This window comes from Pseudophryne corroboree, chromosome 4 (genome assembly GCF_028390025.1).
Source record: "Pseudophryne corroboree isolate aPseCor3 chromosome 4, aPseCor3.hap2, whole genome shotgun sequence".
NCBI classification, from domain to species: Eukaryota; Metazoa; Chordata; class Amphibia; order Anura; family Myobatrachidae; genus Pseudophryne; species Pseudophryne corroboree.
In genome coordinates this window covers 475,392,650-475,413,573 of record NC_086447.1, presented here as the reverse complement: position 1 = coordinate 475,413,573, position 20,924 = coordinate 475,392,650, and positions in this window count along the sequence as shown.

Genomic DNA, 20,924 nt, shown 5'->3' with positions numbered 1-20,924 from the left:
CAAGTACACGCCTGAATTTTTACAATGTACAGGGCCAGCAGCACTACTATATTTCACAGCCTGCAGGAGCAGTTTGATTTTATTTTGTACTAATTCACAAAAAGAAGGGAAAGAATTGGTCTTAGGTGGCACAGAAAATAAATGACTTCATACAATATAACTTTTAATTCTTTATTCTTAATAAACCCAGAGCTGTGAAATATTAAAAACCAACATACAATGACAAAACAAAGTGTTACATACAGTATAATAGAATACACACTGTATTTCATGTGTTGTGCACTGCTCATGTGTAATAATTAATGTGATGGGTATAATAACCTCTATTAATGTTGTGTATACTGTCTGTTATCTAATGTAAATAAATATGATTTTCAATGCATGTGTAGCAGTTATTGATTATTTGTAATTATTTTATTCCAAGTTTTCTAATATAATCAGGAATAGAATGATTTAAGATAGTAGGTATTATCATAATCTATTATCTGATGGCTAGTGTTTCCTCCTCATACATCACCATATAATACATCCCACTGTACTTGTAAGTAACAAAAAAATGCCCATATGCCACTGTACTAGTTTATGCAGTTGTGATGCATTCTGACAGGTAAATTAATTTGCTTCCAAATAAAAATTATCCCAGGTAAGGAGTTTAATTGTGCTCTAATCACTAATCATCGCTCTCAAACCCCGTTGTCAGCATTTTTAGTGATATAAATCAATCCCTTATTAGGGTACACAAAATGTTGCATATCACTGCTGGCGTCATCAGCCTTTTGTCACAGTGATTATAGCGTATACTGAAAATTTCAAGTATTACTCTTTTAATAGCAATTCAGCATTGTTGCATTGTATTATGCTCTGATCACTGCTGGCATAATTAGCCTTTTGTCGCAGTGGTTGTAACGTGTGCTCAGAGTTCAAATGTTATTCCTTTGTTGATAACTCAGCATTGTTATATTATGTTATGCTCTAGTCACTGATTCCCACTCTCAAACCTAGTTGTCAGTATTTTTAGTGGCATACATTAATCCATTTTTGGGGTATACAGTGTGTCATATATCACTGCTGGCCTAATCAGCCTTTTATTGCAGTGATTATAACGTATGCTCAAAATTCCAGTGCTACTCCTTTAATGGTAATTCAACATTGTTACATTATACATCAAGGTTGCAAAGCATGTAGCATAATCAGTTGTTATTATTTAGTATATATAATGGATGTGGAAGTTTCCTGAGGGGGATCCACTGCACTTGTTATCACAATTATGGTGTTATTGTATTAAGATGCTTCCTCTCTACAATGGATAATATAAATGTGAAAACTTGGTTATTGTAATAACCAATATACTGCAATTATCTGTACCCCGTGTGGAGCTTGAGAGTCAGCTAATTGTACCAAATATTATTAAGTATCAAGACTTCTGCTACCCTCTCTGTTATTGTACTGCTGCTCAGTTTGTATCCTGGGCAGCTACATGTAGCAATTGTGATTACTTTCCTATTCACTTGACAGGAAGCAGTTGTTACAAATACTTAGTAACAATTTGGGCTGTGGTGCGTTCTATTCCTCCCAAATGGTTAAAATTACTTAAAGGCTGTGTATCAGTAAAAAAAAGGGAGCCATTACACACTTTATAATCCCAGTTTCAGAGTAAGTTATATAATTCCCCATATGCTGCACGCGACTGCATGCAGTCTAACACTGGGTACTAACAGTGATGATTTTACATTCAGTGTGGGAGGCAGTGTTTCTATATACTCTAGTATTGATTAATCATTTAAAGTTGTTTCCACTGCATCACATAAATCAGAATAAGAATGAGAGTATCTAATCCTTTATCACAGCCTGGTATTGTGCCCCTGCCTAATTGCTAGGCTGATAGATTGCCTGTATTGCTTAATAATTACTTAGGTCTCCAATAGCTATAATTTGATCTATACAAGTATCGCTCCACATTGTGAGTGCTCCCTTATCTTATTCATATTCAGACAGTAGTACACATTATTAGCATGCACAAATTATTAACACATTAGTACAATGTGAACCGCCGATGCGCGTTTCACAGATAGTTTTTTCAGGGCTATCCAGAGTGTCATCAGTATTTGGAATTTAACACTATCGCTGCTCCAATCACGTAGCGTATTCCCGCTCACGTGACTTATTCATCCTATCGCGGCACAATCCTCAATTCTAGAGAGTTTGTTCCTGATGGGTCCGGTCACATGACCTGTCTGGACCAATCATGGGGCTTAAAGACCATTTTCTAGGGAAAAGAGATAGTGTTATGGTTATGTCTCCTACTGTGTATTCCGTTTTCTGGTCACATGACCAGAATAGGCCAATGGGGGACTATTATGAATCCTATAGCATCCACTTTATGACAGTTATATTTCTTATTGAAGATTGGGTATGCTGGTAAATAATATCCACATCCCTGACTCGTGGGACATGTAAAGACTGTCAGTATCTCCTGAATTAATTCATTATGAACAACCATGACTAAGTGTAACTATTTAAAAGAAACCCTCATACGCACATTTGAAACAAAATATTATTAAAACGTGACCAAACTCAAACAATTGTGTTGAGACCTATAATAGACAATACAAATCTTCAGTGAATAATGTGTAAAATAATCAAGTGTATCGTAATGTGAATTATTATTACAGTGTATTACAGTATGCCAATAATTTGCTATATGTGAATTGGTGCTGTGTGATGATCACCATAACCCTGTGACGTGCTCTTGATTCTTTTTAATTTATCGCTTTGTCGGGATAGTAAACGTGACCTCAAACCTATATGATTGTGTTACAGTAACATAATAACACCTACTCTTATGTGTAATGTCTTATTTATAACTATATCTATGATATTCTTATGAGTATCTGATTAATCTATAAATATTCTTGCCTATGATGCAAATATATATTATCAATATCCTATTTGTATATGTCATAAATGGTTTATTATCTATGGTCATTTGACCAGAAAACGGAATACACAGTAGGAGACATAACCATAACACTATCTCTTTTCCCTAGAAAATGGTCTTTAAGCCCCATGATTGGTCCAGACAGGTCATGTGACCGGACCCATCAGGAACAAACTCTCTAGAATTGAGGATTGTGCCGCGATAGGATGAATAAGTCACGTGAGCTGGAAACCGCTACGTGATTGGAGCGGCGATAGTGTTAAATTCCAAATACTGAGGACACACTGGTTAGCCCTGAAAAAACTATCTGCGAAACGCGCGTCGGCGGTTCACATTGTACTAATGTGTTAATAATTTGTGCATGCTAATAATGTGTACTACTGTCTGAATATGAATAAGATTAGGGAGCACTCACAATGTGGAGCGATACTTGTATAGATCAGACTATAGCTATTGGAGACCTAAGTAATTATTAAGCAATACAGGCAATCTATCAGCCTTGCAATTAGGCAGGGGCACAATACCAGGCTGTGATAAAGGATTAGATACTCTCATTCTTATTCTGATTTATGTGATGCAGTGGAAACAATTTAAAACGATTAATCAATACTAGAGTATATAGAAACACTGCCTCCCACACTGAATGTAAAATCATCACTGTTAGTGCCCAGTGTTAGACTGCATGCAGTCGCATGCAGCATATGGGGAATGATATAACTTACTCTGAAACTTGGATTATAAAGTGTGTAATGGCTGCCTTTTTTTACTGATACACAGCCTTTGAGTAATTGTAACAATTTGGGAGGAATAGAATGCACCACAGCCCAAATTGTTACTAAGTATTTGTAACAACTGCTTCCTGTCAAGTGAATAGGAAAGTTATCACAATTGCTACATGTAGCTGCCCAGGATACAAACTGAGCTGCAGTACAATAACAGAGAGGGCAGCAGAAGTCTTGATACTTAATAATATTTGGTACAATTAGCTGACTCTCAAGCTCCACACGGAGTACAGATAATTGCAGTATATCGGTTATTACAATAACCAAGTTTTCACATTTATGTTATCCATTGTACAGAGGAAGCATCTTAATACAATACCACCATAATTGTGACAACAAGTGCAGTGGATACCCCTCAGGAAACTTCCACATCCATTATATATACTAAATAATAACAACTGATTATGCTACGTGCTTTGCAACCTAGATGTATAATGTAACAGTGTTGAATTACCATTAAAGGAGTAGCACTGGAATTTTGAGCATACGTTACAATCACTGCGATAAAAGGCTGATTAGGCCAACAGTGATATATGACACACTGTATACCCCAAAAAGGGATTAATGCATGCCACTAAAAACGCTGACAACTAGGTTTGAGAGCGGGAATCAATGACTAGAGCATAACATAATATAACAATGCTGAGTTATCAACAAAGGAATAACATTTGAACTCTGAATACACGTTACAACCACTGCGACAAAAGGCTAATTATACCAGCAGTGATCAGAGCATAATACAATGCAACAATGCTGAATTGCTATTAAAAGAGTAATACTTGAAATTTTCAGTATACGCTATAATCACTGTGACAAAAGGCTGATGACGCCAGCAGTGATATGCGACATTTTGTGTACCCTAATAAGGGATTGATTTATATCACTAAAAATGCTGACAACGGAGTTTGAGAGCGATGATTAGTGATTAGAGCACAATTAAACCCCTTACCTGGGATAATGTTTATTTGGAAGCGAATTAATTTACCTGTCAGAATGCATTACAACTGCATAAACTAGTACAGTGGCATACGGGCATTTTTTGATTACTTACAAGTACAGTGGGATATATTATATGGTGATGTATGAGGAGGAAACACTAGCCATCAGATAATAGATTATGATAATACCTACTATCTTAAATCATTCTATTCCCGATTATATTAGAAAACTTGGAATAAAATAATTATAAATAATCAATAACTGCTACGCATGCATTGAAAATCATATTTATTTACATTAGATAACAGACAGTATACACAACATTAATAGAGGTTATTATACACATCACATTAATTATTACACATGAGCAGTGCACGACACATGAAATACAGTGTGTATTTTTATTATATGTAACACTTTGTTTTGTCATTATATGTTGGTTTTTAATATTTCACAGCTCCGGGTTTTTTAAGAATAAAGAATTAAAAGTTATATTTTATGAAGTCATTTATTTTGTGCGCCACCTAAGACCAATTATTTCCCTTCTTTTTGTGAATTAGTTCCAATCTGTTGGCACCAATATAGTGTGTGGCAGCACCCCCACATTGGATTCAAATCTCTGAAATAGAAAACAATATGGGGTTGAGAGAAGAAATTCAAAACTACAGAATTATAGACTACTAGTGCAGTAGCTTCCACCTTCCCTTTTTCCTTTAGAACATTGATGCTAACAAGCTGATTCCTCAGCATTTTCTAGACTACTGGCACAGTAAATATTAAGTATATTGAAAGAATAATGAAATATTTACGTAAATAATCAACTAGATTCAATCACATATTCCAGAATGTCATCTTTTAATCTCACGAAAGAGTTGAACGATAGACGTGAAAGACTTAAGAATAGTCTAGATACACCATTTGGAAATGAGTTGAATAACCCAGGTTCAGTTAACAGAGACTGGTCGGATGACCTTTTCTCATTGAAACAATTACTGATAAAGCAAGGGAAAACGTGGTGGAATAGACTGACGTTTGATAGCTATATCAAACATGATATTACACGAGAGGCTTAAGACCACGGGTATTCCCAACCTTTGAGCTAGCTAATAGTGACCTTAAGAAGGAATGGGAACTAGCACCAACACAATGTTCAAAAGATCTCATAAAAATTCTGATTAAACATGATGAAATACTATTAACACAATATGCGCAGGAGATTCAAGTGTTGGGGGAGAAATTAAAGAAATTTGAGACTATTGATAAATTCCAACAAACATTCAACAAATATAAGAAAGAAGTGGAGGAAGTGGAGCAGGACATTATAGAACGAAAAAAAAGGAAACTCTACAGGGATAAAAATGATTTTGCGCAAGACAAAGTCTATAAATGGAAATCCTACCCACAGCGGCCTAGGAACACCAATACCATGAATTACACAACCTCGGATGTTGAATCATCCGAAGTAGAGGAACCCTTCAATAGGAGCAGACCCCATAGTAGGGATTTTTTAGAACAAAGCCTGAATGGGATCAAAGACCATACCAGCATGGAAGAATTAAGATCAGGAGGGGGAAGGGGGGCGAGAAGAAAAAGAGACATCAGGGATTGGAGGGAGGAGCCTCGAGAACAGAGGAGAAGGAGATAAGTAATGACGATACATTGAGAATTATCAATCTCACGGATAACACGTTAACTACAGATCAAAGTGTGTTATTGAGTAGGGGACTGTCATTTTCCCCCACGCATCATCCTGACAGATTTGAATGTGAAAAAGACCTGCAATTATTCATGAGGAAAATATTAATAAAGAAGTTTTTTCACACTCAACAACAAACTAGAGAAGAAACAGCTAACATAGAGAGGATCCTCTCCTCTGAAACTCCTATTTTGTCCCTAACATCAGAAGATTAATCAACTCTGTACATTCTGGAAGAACTGGAATTAGGGAATGAAGTACTCCCCAACCCCTCCCCATTTGAAAATCCAAAAAACACCTGGCGCTGTGATTGACTACAGAAGAATGCAGCAATCCCAAAGGGTCTTTGGTTTTAACCCTTAATATAGAGCTCCAAAAAAACAAAACTGGGACTGCGCAATTCACTCTGATATGGATATTTATTATCACATAAAATTAATCTCTAAAAATACATACAAACACATATAATACTAGATGCCGGCCAGCATCACATAAAAATGTATAATATAAAAAAACAATTATTATATTACTAATGGGTCTAATAATAGAGGATATATTTCTTGATTCCAGTATATATGCCTAATACACTTTGTATCCTGAATTTATACACTATAAATGAACCATTAATACCTTTCTCTTGCAATATTGGTTATATCACTTCCAATAGATTTAAACCAAAATAGATTGTCCAGCGCTTTTTTGGTTGGTGACATGCAACTATGCAGAGTATTTCTCCTTTTAGGTAATGATATTTTATCTCAGCATATATTCATATAATAGCTCAGTCCAGATCAGAAAGTCTCTCTCCTCAATTAAAAGACATCCACACTGAATTGTGCACTTAGAACCGCATTATCCGCATTTCGGGCTTCTGCCGTTTAGCTAGGCAGATCATACATGATTAAAGCCTCTTATAAAGCAATTATAGCATTCCACTTGTTCAGGGTATACTACTATGCCTGTGCAGTGTTCTTGGATAAACCCCTCCCGGCTGGTTAGAGCCTTATCTGGAGCCTCCGGGTTCTCACTGCGGCATGTTTCTCCTCCCAAACTCAATGGGGTTTGCTTATGCCTGCGGCCGGCCGGCCCGTCGTTGTCTCCGCTACTAACTCCTGTAATGACAGACGCGTTTCCCCACCTTCTATTGCATCGGCGGCTTCCTCAGTGTCAGATACTCACTCCTTCATTCATCTGGTTTAAATACCCACCCGCGCCAATCGCGCGTGCGTGTTATCGCTGCGGATCACGCCTCGTTATCATTTTGGCTTCCAATGCGTGTCTTAATTTCTTTATATTCCAAATCTTAATAATGGTTCATATATGTGTTATATAATATAATATAAGGTCATACCTATGATCCCATTTATATTATTACTATTTTTGGAGCATAAACAAACAGTAGCAGCGCTGATTAAATTACTAACACATAAGGATTGAGTGATAAAACTTTCTATTTAATATAATGGCAATCTTTAGCCTGATTAAAACAAACATACACAGCTCATAAATAAAATGATTAAAATGGGTCTCAGCTTTAAATTGCCTCTGATAAGCAGTCCGTTCCTATTTGATGAACTGGATAAGCAGATGAACAACTTTAGAAAAGAGACTGACTGCGCAGTCTAAACATCCAACTTTACCAATGCCGCTAGAGGTGAAGTCCCTTGGTAATTTCTGTTGTTTATGAACGTCCAAGCGGGTTCCTCAATATTTTGCGGTGTCCTATTCCTTAAGGCTATGAGTTGTTGGATGTTGGAGAATTCTTTCCTTATTTTATCTGCAACGATAAACGTCCAGTTCTGGTCCGGATATAGGCAATATAGAGTGGCAAATGATGACCCAAGAGATTGGTTCCTGACGCGTTTCGCTGTACAGGCTACAGCTTTTTCATCCTTTGAAAAAGCTGTAGCCTGTACAGCGAAACGCGTTGAGGAACCCGCTTGGACGTTCATAAACAACAGGAATTACCAAGGGACTTCACCTCTAGCGGCATTGGTAAAGTTGGATGTTTAGACTGCGCAGTCAGTCTCTTTTCTAAAGTTGTTCATCTGCTTATCCAGTTCATCAAATAGGAACGGACTGCTTATCAGAGGCAATTTAAAGCTGAGACCCATTTTAATCATTTTATTTATGAGCTGTGTATGTTTGTTTTAATCAGGCTAAAGATTGCCATTATATTAAATAGAAAGTTTTATCACTCAATCCTTATGTGTTAGTAATTTAATCAGCGCTGCTACTGTTTGTTTGTGTTTTGCCGTAATTTTGGGTGTGACTACCCCATTATAATTAGCAGCAGCATTAGAGGTGCGGCAACCTTTAGCGCCCGATCTATTACCTATTGGTATACATTTTTTTGTATTTTTGGAGCATACAATTAATTCAAACAATAAAAATAATTAAATATAAATAATCAATTGTCGATAGTTTATTACTAAACAATAACTTTTCATATCTTAAATTCATCATTGGTATCGCTCAAGAATTAATTTATTTTGGATTCTCCATTTTCACCACCCATTGGTACTACATAGTAACATTATATTCAACATCCACACTACTTGGTATTGTCTGTATATGTATGCAATAGTATATTTCACTGCTTATACAATAATAGGCATTTTGCCCGTTTAGGTAGTCAATCCTATGTGTAAATTTCTATCTTACTTCACTTATTTTAATACATTACATATACAAGTATATCCCACTATTTTTTGGATACAAATACTCCCTACCACCTCTTACTATGGAACAGATGTTCTAAACTATATATAGAGAGAGAAAACCACGAGAACCCTCCACACCACTTTCTATAACATAAAGACCCATCTATACCCCATTTAGTTCCACCATATCATTAAGACCCGATGGTACCAGTGTATCTAATCTATAGATCCAGTAGGCCTCTCGTCTTCGAAGCCTACTGAATCTATCCCCCCCTCGGTTGGTGGAGTTTATTAGCTCTGTTCCAACCATTATAATGTTATTAACATTCGCTTTTTGGCAATGAATTACATGATCCGATAATGGGTGTCTCGCCCCTTTAATTATGTTCCTCCGATGCTCCATATAGCGAATATGTAGAGTTCTCGTGGTTCGTCCCACATACTGTTTCCCACACTTACATGTAATGAGATAAATGATGTAAGTAGACATGCAGTTTATAAATTCTTTAATAGGAAACACCTCACCAGTGATAAATGACCGAAAAGTCGTACTCTTTCTTGGTATATTACCACATGAAAGACAATCCATTTTCCCACATTTATGAAATCCTATTGGTCTCACGGGCAGCCATGTACTAGGTATAACCCCTTTTCCCCCTTTTTCTTTCTGAAAATGACTTGGCACCAATTTCTTCCTTAGATTATCTGCTTTCCTGAAGATAGTGTGACCTCTAGGGTCTGTACATGTTTTTAACACTTCATCTAAAAGTAACAGAGATGTGTTCATCTTAATTATATGACTAATCTTATACGCACAACTATTATACTTTGTGACAAAAACTTCACTTCTCTTCCCCTCACTTACCATCTCATTTTTATTTTTATTATTAATATACTTGGGTCTTAATAAAGTTTCCCTATCCATAACCTCCACCTCACGGTAAGCTTTCTCCAGAATCCCCTGTGGATATCCCTGTTCCTGAAAGGGCTCCAACAGTGTCCTTGCCTGTGTATGAAACATAGGAAGCGAACTACAATTACGATGTAGCCTGACCAACTGGCCCCTAGGGATATTATCTTTCCAACTACGTTTATGTGCACTCTTGTAATCCAGACATCGATTATTATCTACTGGTTTAATATATGTTTTTGTTATTAACCCTTCATCCTCTACTGATAGCTCTATATCTAGGAAACATAACTTATTAGTGCTATAACTTGATGTGAATTTTAAACCAAAGTTATTATTATTTAAACCATTAGTGAACTTCTGAAGTGCTTCTAAAGTCCCCCCCCCCAAATTATAAATAAATCATCTATATACCGACCATAGTATACCAGATCCGCCCCGAGTTCGCCTCCCCACACATGTTCCTCCTCAAAGGTACCCAAAGCTATTATATGAATATATGCTGAGATAAAATATCATTACCTAAAAGGAGAAATACTCTGCATAGTTGCATGTCACCAACCAAAAAAGCGCTGGACAATCTATTTTGGTTTAAATCTATTGCAAGTGATATAACCAATATTGCAAGAGAAAGGTATTAATGGTTCATTTATAGCGTATAAATTCAGGATACAAAGTGTTTTAGGCATATATACTGGAATCAAGAAATATATCCTCTATTATTAGATCCATTAGTAATATAATAATTGGTTTTTTATATTATAAATTTTTATGTGATGCTGGCCGGCATCTAGTATTATATGTGTTTGTATGTATTTTTAGAGATTAATTTTATGTGATAATAAATATCCATATCAGAGTGAATTGCGCCCTCCCCATTTGAACCTCTCAAAATTAGAACCGAATCCTCCTTCTTTCCAGAATTCAAACTGTCTCCAGCAGCTAAAGTTTATTATGATCTTGTATCCCATGACCTGGATCTCATGTTCACATGTGACCGGCGCACTCATTCTCACATAGACAATCTAACAGAAGGGGAAAGAGATGCATTACAAGAAATTATGAAATGGCAGGATACTGTGATAAAACCCTCGGATAAAGGGGGAAACATAGTGCTGTGGCCAAGGCCTATGTACATAACAGAGTTGAGGAAACAACTAAGTGACCAAAAGTGCTACAAGGCACTCATTTTTAATCCTACTAACAACTTCCTTAGTATGTACAATACCATCATTTCAAAAGCACACCAGAATGGGATCATAAAGACTTTCTCAAAATGGAAAACCCAAAGGTTGCAACTTTGTATTGATTGCCAAAAGTGCATAAGAATGACAAAACTCCTCCCGGAAGAACAATTGTCTCTGGTGTGGGGAGTTTGACAGAAAATGCCAGCATTTATGTCGATCAACATCTCAGACACTATGTGCTGGCCCTGCCTTCCTACACCAGGGACACCATGGACGTATTAAACAAATTAAAGGACATGACAGTGAACCAGGGTGCATGGCTGGCCACCTACGATGTTGAAAGCTTGTATACAAGCATTGATCATAAGAAAGGATTGGCAGCCATTAAATATTTTTTGGATATGGGGACACATTATGACTTTAACAACTTCCTGATTTCCTTGTTGGAATTCATAGTAACCAAAAATTATTTCATCAGTGAAGAACGGTTCTACCTACAGGTCGGAGGGACAGCGATGGGGACAGCTTGTGCCCCATCGTATGCCAACCTCTACCTGGGATGGTGGGAGAAAGAACATGTGTTCAATGACACCCTGGAGAAATACACGCAACATATCCTGTTATACCTACGGTACATTGATGACATTCTGATCATCTGGGAGGCAGATGAGGAGCTTTTGGAAGAATTTATCACTATCTTGAACTGTAACGATCTGAATTTAAAACTGTCGGGTGAGAGAAATCAACAAGAAATCAATTTCCTCGACTTATGCATCAAAATTGAGAAAGACGGGAGAATTAGCACTGATATTTACCAGAAGAAAATGGCGACTAACTGTATCCTCCATTTCAAAAGTTCACATTTATCCGCGACCATTAGAGCAATCCCTAAAGGGGAGTTACTTCGTACCAAAAGGAACTGCTCTAGGGAACAGACGTATCTGGCACGTGAGAAACAGGTCTGTGACCGCTTGAAAAAAAGAGGTTACAGCAATAGGAGTATTAAAACTGCCGTCAAGAGTGTTAAATCCTATACAAGAGATTCCTTACTAACTCCCAAAGTTAGATTGTCGAAAAATGAACCAGTCAGGTTTATTAGTACATTCAACCCATAGTGGAAGAAAATTAACGGTATCTTACAAAAACATTGGTCAATCCTACAGACTGATGAGACACTGAGACAGGTATTACTGGCAAAAGTGCAAAGCAGTTGGAGTAAATCCAGAAATTTACGGGATTTAGTAGTCCGAAGTCACCTCTCGACCCCCAGTAAACAACTTTACAATAAAAAAGGTTTTTATCAATTCGGCAGATGTAAATCCTGTAAGTACATGGTATCCAAACAGTCATATATGGACAAGTTTGATAAAAAATGGCCCATTCAAAACTTCATCAGCTGCACTACAATGGGGGTAGTATACCATCTGGAGTGCCCCTGTGGGAAACGGTACATAGGTAAAACCATACGACCACTCAAGGTATGAATTTTGGAGCATGCCAATAGCATTAAAAATGCAAAACAGGATGTGAGAAGATTTAAGACCCTGACGTCAGTAGCCAAACACTTCTTACAACACCATGGAGGTGAGAATGGTGGTTTAAAAGCTTATGGTATGCAGAGCATCCAACTAGGTATCAGAGGTGGAGAATTGGATAACGAATTACTGAAACTGGAAACAAAGTTAATCTTTCTGATGGATAGTTTATATCCACTGGGGTTGAATGAATACAATAGCTATTTACCATTCCTATAGCTCAGCTACTACTTACCTCATCTTTGAGGATTACGTGGATATATTTGTTCTTCACTATTTTTTAGATACTACGGTATCATGATGAGGATAAGAACCCTGATTGTATGTAGGACCTGTGCTTGAATCTCTTTTTCCTACCATGAATTGGAGGTACAGAGACAGCATAGATATTACACATGAATTATGGATCGAAAATAATAGATAGCATAACACACCATTTTTACTCATGATTGTGAGCTTTATATAAATCTGGGATAAAATGTCAACTAACGTAGCTACTCTTTAAGTTTATATACAAGTCATTGTGAGCGACATCAGACTCAAGTATAGGGAATCTGATGGATGGATACTTACCACGGGGCCTGGAAATAAGAGAACCTATAAATGAAAATACCAATATATATAATAAATCAAAAATAAGGAACAAAAATAAAACTGAAAAAATATAAATAAAAATAAAAATAGAAATAAAAATGAGTGAAAGAATACATATATTAAAGAGAAAAAAAGATGTGTGTTATATAAAGGAATAGGGAAATTGATGGGATCAAGTCCAATGATTCATTATTGATAGATTAAAAATATGCGAGGTATAAATATAATAATCATAATTCATACTTACTATTATATATTTATTAACACTGGAGGAAGGGACCTTACGATACGGTCATGACACGGTTCAGGTGTGCACGTATTCACATTCAAGTATCGTAATAATAATTATCAAGAATAGTATAATACACACTTATATAAATCTAAGTGATATAATAGATAATAAACCATTTATGACATATACAAATAGGATATTGATAATATATATTTGCATCATAGGCAAGAATATTTATAGATTAATCAGATACTCATAAGAATATCATAGATAGTTATAAATAAGACATTACACATAAGAGTAGGTGTTATTATGTTACTGTAACACAATCATATAGGTTTGAGGTCACGATTACTATCCTGACAAAGGGATATATTAAAAAGAATCAAGAGCATGTCACAGGGTTATGGTGATCATCACACAGCACAAATTCACATATAGCAAGTTATTGGCATACTGTAATACACTGTAAAAATAATTCACATTACGATACACTTGTACACATTATTCACTGAAGATTTGCATTGTCTATTATAGGTCTCAACACAATTGTTTGAGTTTGGTCACGTTTTAATAATATTTTGTTTAACATGCACGTCTGAGGGTTTCATTTAAATAGTTACACTTAGTCATGGTTGTTCATAATTAATTAATTCAGGAGATACTGACAGTCTTTACATGTCCCACGAGTCAGGGATGTGGATATTATTTACCAGCATACCCAATATTCAATAAGAAACATAACTGTCATAAAGTGGATGCTATAGGATTCATAATAGTCCCCCATTGGTCTATTATGGTCATGTGACCAGAAAGCGGAATACACAGAAGGAGACATAACCATAACACTATCTCATTTCCCTAGCAAATGGTCTTTAAGCCCCGTGATTGGTCCAGACAGGTCATGTGACCGGACCCATCAGGAACAAATTCTCTAGAATTGAGGATTGTGCCGCGATAGGATGAATAAGTCACGTGAGGGGAATCCGCTACGTGATTGGAGCGGCGATAGTGTTAAATTCCAAATACTGATGACACTCTGGTTAGCCTTGAAAAAAACTATCTGTGAAACGCGCGTCGGCGGTTCACATTGTACTAATATGTTAATAATCCGTGCATGCTAATAATGTGTACTACTGTCTGAATATGAATAAGATTAGGGAGCACTCACAATGTGGAGCGATACTTGTATAGATCAGACTATAGCTATTGGAGACCTAAGTAATTATTAAGCAATACAGGCAATCTATCAGCCTAGCAATTAGGCAGGGGCACAATACCAGGCTGTGATAAAGGATTAGATACTCTCATTCTTATTCTGGTTTACTGTATGTGATGCAGTGGAAACAACTTAAAACAATTAATCAATAGTAGAGTTTATAGAAACACTGCCTCCCACACTGAATGTAAAATCATCACTGTTAGTGCCCAGTGTTAGACTGCATGCAGTCGCGTGCAGCATATGGGGAATGATATAACTTACTCTGAAACTGGGATTATAAAGTGTGTAATGGTTGCCTTTTTTTACTGATACACAGCCTTTAAGTAATTGTAACCATTTGGGAGGAATAGAACGCACTACTGCCCAAATTGTTACTAAGTATTTGTAACAACTGCTTCCTGTCAAGTGAATAGGAAAGTAATCACAATTGCTACATGTAGCTGCCCAGGATACAAACTGAGCAGCAGTACAATAACAGAGAGGGCAGCAGAAGTCTTGATACTTAATAATATTTGATACAATTAGCTGACTCTCGAGCTCCACACGAAGTACAGATAATTGCAGTATATCGGTTATTACAATAACCAAGTTTTCACATTTATGTTATCCATTGTAGAGAGGAAGCATCTTAATACAATACCACCATAATTGTGATAACAAGTGCAGTGGATACCCCTCAGGAAACTTCCACATCCATTATATATACTAAATAATAACAACTGATTTTGCTACATGCTTTGCAACCTTGATGTATAATTTAACAATGTTGAATTACCATTAAAGGAGTAGCACTGGAATTTTAAGAATACGTTAAAACCACTGCGATAAAAGGCTGATTAGACCAGCAGTGATATATAACACACTGTATACCCCAAAAAGGAATTAATGCATGCCACTAAAAATGCTGACAACTAGGTTTGAGAGCGGGAATCAGTGACTAGAGAATAACATAATATAACAATGCTGAGTTATCAACAAAGGAATAACATTAGAACTCTGAGTACACGTTACAACCACTGCGACAAAAGGCTAATTATGCCAGCAGTGATCAGAGCATAATACAATGCAACAATGCTGAATTGCTATTAAAAGAGTAATACTTGAAATTTTCAGTATATGCTATAATCACTGTGACAAAAGGCTGATGACGCCAGCAGTGATATGCGACATTTCGTGTACCCTAATAATGGATTGATTTATATCACTAAAAACGCTGACAACGGGGTTTGAGAGCGATGATTAGTGATTAGAGCACAATTAAACCCCTTACCTGGGATAATTACAACTGCATAAACTAGTACAGTGGCATACGAGCATTTTTTGGTTACTTACAAGTACAGTGGGATATATTATATGGTGATGTATGAGGAGGAAACACTAGCCATCAGATAATAGATTATGATAATACCTACTATCTTAAATCATTCTATTCCTGATTATATTAGAAAACTTGGAATAAAATAATTATAAATAATCAATAACTGCTTCACATGCATTGAAAATCATATTTATTTACATTAGATAACAGACAGTATACACAACATTAATAGAGGTTATTATACCCATCACATTAATTATTACACATGAGCAGTGCACGACACATGAAATACAGTGTGTATTTTTATTATATGTAACACTTTGTTTTGTCATTGTATGTTGGTTTTTAATATTTCACAGCTCCGGGTTTTTTAAGAATACAGAATTAAAAGTTATATTTTATGAAGTCATTTATTTTGTGCGCCACCTAAGACCAATTCTTTCCCTTCTTTTTGTGAATTAGTTCCTATCTGTTGGCAACAATATAGTGTGTGGCAGCACCCCCACAATTGATTCAAATCTCTGAAATAGAAAACAATATGGGGTTGAGAGAAGAAATTCAAAACTACAAAATTATAGACTACTAGTGCAGTAGCTTCCCCCTTCCCTTTTTCCTTTAGAAAGTTGATGCTTTTATTTTGTGACAACTTCACCTTTTATTTTTTTTATAGCATACAGGGCCAGTATAATGTTATTTGAACAACACCCCTAAATTTTACAGCATATAGCAGTGTGCTTTAAATTTTTAACAACTGCACAACAGAATTTTTATAGCATATAGGGCCAGCAGCACCTCTATATTTTACAGCATACAGGAACAGTGTGCTTTTAATTTTTAACATTTGAACCCCTACATTTTTACAACATAGAGGGCCAGCAGCACCCCTATATTTTACAGCACACAGAAGCAGTGTGCTTTTAATTTTTAACAACTGCACCCCTGAATTTCTACAACATACAGGGCCAGTGGCACCCCTATATATTACTGCATACAGGAGCAGTGTGCTTTTAATTCTTAACAACTGCATCCCTGAATCTTTATAGCATACAGGGCCAGTGTAATGTTATTTGAACAGCAACACCCCAATATTATACACCATACAGGAGCAGTGTGCTTTTAATTTTCAGGTATACAGGAGGACAGTGCCCCTGCACCCTGCACAACACAGTGACATCCAGGACAGCAACACCCATGTACAGCTGCAGCACCTTGCCGTAACAGCACATGAAACACCAGTGACAGCCAGGACAGCCAGGAAAGCCAGGACAGCACTCCTAACACAGCACAGGTACATCACAGTGACTGCAGCAGCACCCCTACTGAGCACACACCACCACCCACAGAGAGAGACAGAGGTCTGTCTCCCTCACTCACTCACTCTCCAAGTCCTGAGTGAAAATGGTGGCAATGCGCAGCTATTTATATGGGATCCAAAACCTTCAAGAATCTGACAGCGAGATGATGACCTTTTGCCTCATTCTGGTTTCTGAGTCTGGTGGGAAGTCCTGAGCAGGACTCAGATCTGGGCTTGGAATGGGATGTTCGGGTGGGTTTGGTTCTCAGGTAACTCAACCCGCTCACCTCTAGTATATACCTTTATATATTTTACTTAGGATAGTAGCGCCTTTGTGTACTGATCGGCTACATTCTCTGTGTATGATTGTATGTTTTTTTATTACATGATAGTCAGGTCATAGCCTTTTATATTCAGGCAGCTCCAGCACCAACAAGGAAAAACCTTTCTACCGAATTTTCTTTGCATTGCATGTACAGTACAAAGGCCAGTATTAAAGACAGCCATGCACTTCATATGCTTAGAGATGTGTCCTCTTACATCTTTGCTTTTTGACAAATGCTTGGACACTGTGAATGATGTAACAGTTAGCAGTAGTGCCCTACAGTCTTAACTGCATAGTGGTAGTACATTATCCCCTCTATGCTCTGGTTAACTCACACACTCCAAACCTATACTCAAAAGCAATTAACCTATAGCATGTGTGCCAATACATGACATAGGAAACATAGATTGTTAGTTCACTGGGGTGGGACTTGAGGTATAGGACTGCAATAATCGCTGAAAACACTCCAGAATGGGTGTACAATATATAAGTAGCTGATAGAATAAATTTACATTAATAAATAATACATTTTTGTGCCACTTGGAAACCGAAGATGTGCCCATGCCACCCCGCCCTGTCCTTTTGGTTCTGATGTTGGAAGGGTTTTTGTTGTATTTACCATACATTGTGTAGGTGAGGGTGCAGATGTTCCATTACTTTAACGTGTGTGATATTTTTACATTCACTTTACTGTGCATTTTTTATGTGTCCAAATAATTATTTTGAGCTACTGAGTACCATAGAAAGTGTATGGTGGCTCTCTCTTCAGTGTCTTGATGATGAGATTTTAGGAACTCTGCCTTTACGCTGCTGGTGTGGTGCTTAAAATACAGTGTACTGTACATTTACAATGTATTTCATGGATACTTTGATATGTTAATGCACTCTTGCCAGTGGGTTTAAATCCTTCCTGGTACTGTCATTACCCATCCCATCCTTTTCTGCTTATGAGCCAAACTGACATTTTACACCACATCTTTTCAATGGTCCTTGTCTTCCTATTGCAATTTTCCCCTGTTTTCATATGCACAATTCCTTCTTATTATTACATCTAGCTTCCATATTAAATTTACTGTAGTGAGTTAAGGGCACAAGTGAACAGGGCCTTTGATGTGTTAGTAGGTTTCAAAGGGGTCAGTGGGGGTAATTCAGAGTTGATCGCAGGAGCAGATTTGTTAGCAGTTGGACAAAACCATGGTCCTAATTCAGACCTGATCGTAGCAGCAACTTTGTTAGCAGATGGGCAAAACCATGGGGGTCATTCCGAGTTGATCATAGCTGTGCAAAATTTTGTACAGCTACGATCAACTTTCCTGACATGCGGGGGGACGCCCAGCACAGGGCTAGTCACCCCGCATGTCAGTCCAGCCCCCCTTGCAGAAGTGCAAAGGCATCGCACAGCGGTGATGCCTTTGCACTTCAGGAGTAACTCCCAGCCAGCGCAGCTTTAGCGTGCTGGCCGGGAGCTACTCCTCGCTCCCTTGCCCGCATCAGCTGTGTATGACGTCATGTAGCCGCTGCGGCCCGCCCCCCGTTCGGTCCGGCCACGCCTACATTGGCCGGACTGTGCCTACAAAATGGCAGCTAAACGCCGCCATTTCGCTGCCTCCCGCCCATCGATCACCACTGCCTGTCAATCAGGCAGAGGCGATCGATGTCCTACTACGGCCATCGGCCGTCCCGCATGCGCAGGCGCACAAAGGCTCCGGCGCATGCACAGCAGGGACCCGTTCGCTCTGTTGCGTTAAAATGCAGCGAGCGAATGGGTCGGAATGACCCCCCATGTGCACTGCAGGAGGGGCAGATATATAATGTGAAGAGAGGGTTAGATTTGGGTGGATTATATTGTTTCTGTGCAGGGTAAATAATGGCTGCTTTATTTTTACACTTCAATTTAGATTTCAGTTTAACACACCCCACCCAAATTTAACTCTCTCTGCACATGTTACAGATAGGTCCACATTTATGTTGGCCTTTAATAGGATTAACTGAGACTGGGCAGTCGGACTTAATCCCCTGCTGTAATGACTTAATCCCCTGCTATATTGTTCTCTGTATTGTTTTGCAGCTGAGAACAATAGATGAATGGTTTATGTAAATAAACCATGGTGCGTCTAGGCGCAGCAAAGAGTTCAAGATAACTGTGGATCTATCTGTATATCTGCCCCCCTGCAGTGCACATGGTTTTGCCCAACTGCTAACAAATTTGCTTTGCAGGCTGGGCAGATATAACATGTGCAGAGAGATTTAGATTTGGGTGTGGTGTGTTCAAACTGAAATCTAAATTGCAGTGTAAAAATAAAGCAGCCAGTATTTAACCTGCACAGAAACAATATAACCCACCCAAATCTAACTATCTCTGCACATGTTATAACTGCCACCCCTGCAGTGCACATGGTTTTGCCCAACTGCTAACAAAATTGCTGCTGTGATCAACTCTGAATTACCCACTTTGACAGTAGTGCCATCTACATCATCTATTGTGCTTGGTGGAGCATAAGTCTTACTTATGGCTTCTCCATATATAGGGGCTAATTCAGACCTGATCGCTGCTGTGCATGTGCGCACAGCAGCAATCAGGTCTGAAGTGCGCATGCGCCATTGCCGCAGTTCGCCGGTGCATGGCAGTCAGCCGACGGCTGTCTTAGCCCTGCGATCACCTACATGAAAATACAAAACCCAGAAAGTGCTGTCACAGCTGCCAAAAGGGATTGTCAGCGTCAATAACAGAAACCACAGTAGAAAAAGAAACTGGCACTGGTTAGTGTTTCTCCAATAATAAACGTGGATGATACTTAAAAATATATAAATTTATTTCGTATAAAACAAATGTACTATATATACTTATTTCTAAAAGAACATGCACATTGGGCATATAAAAAACAATTGAAAAGTGGAATTATGATGTAGCTGCTAGGTAATGTCCACATAGGATCCCGGACTGAGAGAGATAAAGTGCCCTGGGGAATCTTGTTTAAATACAGCTATGGTTACCCGTGGTGATGGAGTCTCCAAGTGCTTAGATGGTCTCAGCAAGCAAGCTGTGATGTTTAGACAGTGGCTTGGTCCTTCCAATCAATGCTGTAAGATGGTGCAGTCCCGCAAGGAAATATTCCAATGTCAAGGAATTATGATCAAAAGTCCATATCTGGATCCTCATTCAAGTGGAGCAATGTAGTGGCAGCTTGTAACACTTAACGCGTTTCCCTAGGCACGGTCACCTAGCTTCATCAGAAGCTCAGTCTGTATGAGGGATCTATTTAAACTTCCTTAACAACCTGATGCCCGT